Here is a 5,000-nt window from a genome sequence, read left to right as displayed (position 1 = left end):
TTTACCCCCTGAATTTTAATTTCATGGGGAAAGCGGATTGAAGTAAAATAATTTTTTATAATTGCAACATGAAGTCAGAGAATGAACACAACGCGCACTAATATCACGAATCATGAGAATTTTGTTTCCCCCTATTGTTATCATTAATATTAATTGTCATTAAATTGTTAGATGTTATTTCATTATTTTTTTTGTTTTTAATTTTTAATATTTTTTTAATCATTTTTATAATTTTTATTTTATTTTTATTTTATTATTATATTATTATTTTTTTATTTTATATTATTTTTTATTGTATTATTCTAGGCAAGAACCTGCGTTTAGTAGGAGACTGAAATTTTTATGCACATATAGATATGAGGGGAGGGGGAAGAAGAAAGGGAAAAAGAAGGGAGGAAAAAAAGGGAGGAGAGAAAGAAAGGAGGGGAGGGGGGTTTTGAGGGAATAGGAAACAGAGGGGAAACGGAAAAGGGATTAAAAAGGAAAAGGGGGTGGTAAGGGAAAGGGGAGAAGGGAGGGACGCCAGAGGAAAACAGGGGGATGGGAGAGCGAGGGAATAAGGGTTTTAAGGGGGGGGAGTAGTGTCTGGGAAAGGGGGATGGGGGAAAGGGAGATGCCGGGAGGAAGATTGGGAGTGAGTGGAAAGGGAAGTGGAGAAGAGTGGGGATAGGTTTAGGAGAATGGGGGAGGGAGAGATTAGTAGCAGAATATTTTGAAATAGAATAACAGGCAAAAAGATAGATAAAGATAAGTTAAACATTCCAAGTATTTTTGATGGGCACACAGATTGAAAGATAAACAGACGATGATAAGTAGGGCATTTCGGTAATTAATAGATTATATTTTGACGATAGCAGAGAAACAGACAGATTGAAAACCTCTTTCCTTAATTCACTGTTTAAACTACAAGCCGCCAGGGGGTTTTTACAAGCCCAAGCTTTTTGTTTAAAATTTAAGTCGCTGTTTGACCAACCCAAATTTTCCAACAATTTTGACTTTTTTGGAAAAAAAAGAAAAAATGAGAAGAACGAAAAGAAAGAAAAAAAAGAGAGAAAAAAAAAAAAAAAAGGAAGAAAAAAAATCTCCCTGTATTTTTTTCATACACAAAATGTATACACAATTCCCCACGGAATACGTCACATAAATCTGAATGTTTTTCCTTCCCAAGCCGGATATGCAGCGTGTGTCAGAGGGCATGCAGCAGCCAGCTCCTTAAGATTCCCGTGAGGATGGCCCTTTTTTTAAAAAGGGAAACATCACATATATGCTTATGTGTGGTGTTGGTGTGGTGTTTTGTTTTTTTTGTGTTGTGTTTGTTTGTGTTTTTTTTGTGTGTGTGTGTGTGTGTGTGGTGGTGTGTTTTGTGTGTGGGTTTTTTTTCTATGTATGTGTATGTCAATGTATAAATGTAGACACCCCCCCACAAAACAACAAACACACACACCACAAAAACACCACACACACACACCACCAACACACACACACAACACCCCAACAATATTATATATATATATATATATAATATATTATATTTATATATAAAATTTTAATATATAAAAATTATGGTATATATAAAAAATATATAATATTATATTTAAAATTTAAATTTTTTGTGTGTTCCTCAAAGAGCATAATATAATGTGAAAAAACACACACAACACAAAAAAACACAAATATTATATTATAATATAAAATATATAATATATAAATATATATAAGATATAATAATATATATATATTATAAATTAATATATATATATATATAATAGATATATATATATAAATTAAATATTTATATAATAATATACATAAAATTTCAATTATCATATATATATATTATAATATTATATTTTAAAAATATATAATATATATATATATATATATATTATAATTATACATAGTCTGGATAAACCCGTTTAATGAATAAACGAAAAATAAAGTAGAACGGAAGAGTCCCCCAAGCAAAAGTGGCAATAAGTTAAGAAAGAAGGATCGAATGGGAAGTGAAAATTGAGAAAAAAATGAAAAAATTTGAAGGGAAAAAAATTTTGACGAACTACAAAAAGATAATGGGAAGCAATCGGAAAACGAGAAAAGCAATAAGAAAATACAAAATACTTTCCAAAAAACAAATCCAAAGATTTTAAAAAGAGCGAAGCAAAAACCCAGGTTAAGGGACAAAGGTACGTAGTATGACAAGGCCCAAAAATTCTTTGGCAGAATAAAATGCGAGATGACGCGAAGAAGTTTTACCGCGAAATGGGATTTTTTTTTTTTTTTTTTGGGAAACGTCCATCTGAAGAAAGGTCGGGGGAAATTTTTGAAAAAAAATCTGGGAAAAAAAATAAATAACAATGAAAAAAGCATGGGTACGAAATCTTGAGAATAGCATAGGGATATTCCCGAAAAAGAATGGGAAAATTTAAATACGAAGAAATTCAAAGGCACTAAAAAAAATCCCCTAAATGGGAAAACCTTGGGTTGACCAGATCAAATTTTTTGGGTCAATACTCTTCTTTGGCGCAGCCAAATAGCATTAATTTTTCTCAATTATGATAGAGCAAATTTAACACTTAAATGGTTTTGTCAAGGGATATTATCTCTTGGCCAAAAGTAACGAAAAAGGAACCAAAAAAAAAAACAGACCCCTTAGGCTTATAAATTCCTATAAATTTTTTACTTCAATCTTAACGAAAGAACCTAAACAATGGGAAAAACAAAATATTTTTTCCCCAAAGAACAAAAAGGGTGTTGCAAGGGTCATACGGAGTAAAGATCAAAGTCATAAAAAAAAGGATTCTCGAAAATGTCAATTAACACAGACATCTAAGTACGCTTGGATGACATAAAAAACTTAAAAAACCTTAAAATGTTCAAAGTCTTCCTGTTTAATCAATTTTTTCGAAGAGCATGACATTTGGAGACGAATTTACTCTCAGCCAGAAACGGTTTTTTCTTTTTTCAAAAGACTGCGAATAGATGCGGAACTTCCAGGGCGAATCTTTTTTCCCCCTTTTTATTTTTTATGGCCTTTCCCTCTCCCAGTTTTAACAACACAGGGGAGGAATAAGATCAGGACAAGAATCAATATCTTTCTATATGGATGATTGAAATTTACGCTCAGAAAGTGGTGAAAATGGGGGTTTTTGAAAACCGTAAAAAAATTTTTGTGAGACAAGGGGAGGGTTTGGGCTCGATAAGTGTGCAAAGATTTTTAAAAAGGAAAACTTTAAAATCTACAAGTGTTTATCTGTAAAAAGCAAATTTGATCAGGGAAAAAACCTAAAATTTCTAGGGGTAAATGAAGGAGGGTATACAACAACGAATGAAGAAAAAAATATGACAGAAGCACCGGAGTAAGGTCAATCCGAAAACGGGAATTAAACTCGAAGAACAAACTAACAGCAATCAATCTCTTTCAATACCCCGTGGTTACATATGTTTTTAAAGTGATAGAATGGAACTTTAAATGAATCAAACAAATGCACCAAAATTTGGAAGCAAGACAGCAACAGAAAGTATCACCCCCAAATCAGACGTAGACGTCTGTACGTCCCCAGAAGTAAAAGGGGGTAGGGGGATGATGCAGATGGGAATTTTTCGTACAAAACAACAACGATTTGGTTTTTGAATACTTAGATTAAACCAAAGATTTGGTGTTAATTATTTTCAGGAAAAAACCCAAAAAGGGCACATCGGAGTAAAGGAATCAGATAAGTTTTCCCGGGAAGGGTTTTAGAGCGAAAAATCGAACATAGTCGCCAACACTGGCTGTAAAAATAGAAAACAAAAGTGAAAAAGGTCGGGCAAGAAAAAAATTTAAATTGGTGCATGAAAAGCCTCTCCACGGCAGTTGCAGCTGAAGCAAAAAAGCTGAGTAGATGAAACCACGCCCATCAGTGGTTTGAAGCCCTGGACTTTAAAGGGGGAAACAGAGGGTTTTATTCTTGCAGCCAAAAACAAGTTGTTTTCCAGAAACTACAAGCTAAAATCTGCCCGGGACTGACCCAAAAATGTAGGTTTTGGGAAGACAAGGTTTAGACGATGATACCTTTTGTCTGGTTGCTCATATTAACATGAATGAGTACAAAAATCGCCAGACAGAGTGGGCAAGTACCTGATTGGAAAATCTGCAAGCATTTTTTTATCGGAACGCAATAAAATGGGACAAAAACCCTCCAGAGCAGTTTCGAAGGTAAAGATGCTACACTAAAACAGACATCTAATACGTGGATCGACTATAAAAAAAACCTTTTCCAAATTTACACAGATCGTATAGACAGGGAATCGTTAGATTCGTTCAAGGACAAAAAAACAAAAACTTTCCGTTTTTAGATATGAGATCCCCCTTTAGCAAAAAAAAGGCCCCAGAAGATTCAAAAAAGACCGGAAATAGAGGTGGGAAAAAATTGGGGGGTTAAAAAAAAAAACTTTGCCTGTTGTATTGGAGCACTTGGCTTTTTTAAAGAAAAGGGATGATAAGTTTCAACAAAAAAACCGGGGAAAACCAAAATTTGAAGAAGCCCAAAAATGTTTTAAACAGCACAGGCATTTCTCAGAAGAGCCTTATCGATTGAAGATTTGGTTCGGAAATTTACTTTACTGGATGTTTTAATTTTTAATTGTTCGATTTTTTTGCATATTTTTGTTTGATGTTCCATTTCCTCAAACTTCAAACACCAAGTCGCTGGGGAGTGATTGGGTTTGATTTTTAATTAGCAATTAAAGAAACTTTTACAGTAATAAGAAATGATAATAAAAATGATATATAAACATAGTGAATTTATAAAAAGTAATAACAATAAAATAAAAGTAATAATAAAATGATAAAAATAATAATTACAACAACAAACCCCAAAAAAAAAAACAACAACAACAATAATAAAAACAATAATAATAATAATAAATGATAATAATATAATAAAAAATAATTAATAAAATAATAAAATAAAAAAATAATAATAACAAATAGGTAAATAAAATAATAATGATAATAGCAA

General features: G+C 32.2%; 1 protein-coding gene across 1 annotated transcript in view; it reads right to left on the bottom strand.

Annotated features, from left to right (window-relative positions):
* The window catches only part of LOC119597633 (rapamycin-insensitive companion of mTOR-like), a 51,031-nt gene that overhangs the window by 27,614 nt on the left and 18,417 nt on the right, over positions 1-5,000 (bottom strand). The gene's annotated exons all lie outside the window — the stretch shown is intronic.

The sequence above is a fragment of the Penaeus monodon genome, chromosome 39, assembly GCF_015228065.2.
Source record: "Penaeus monodon isolate SGIC_2016 chromosome 39, NSTDA_Pmon_1, whole genome shotgun sequence".
NCBI lineage: Eukaryota > Metazoa > Arthropoda > Malacostraca > Decapoda > Penaeidae > Penaeus > Penaeus monodon.
This window is presented reverse-complemented; position numbering and strand designations above follow the sequence as displayed.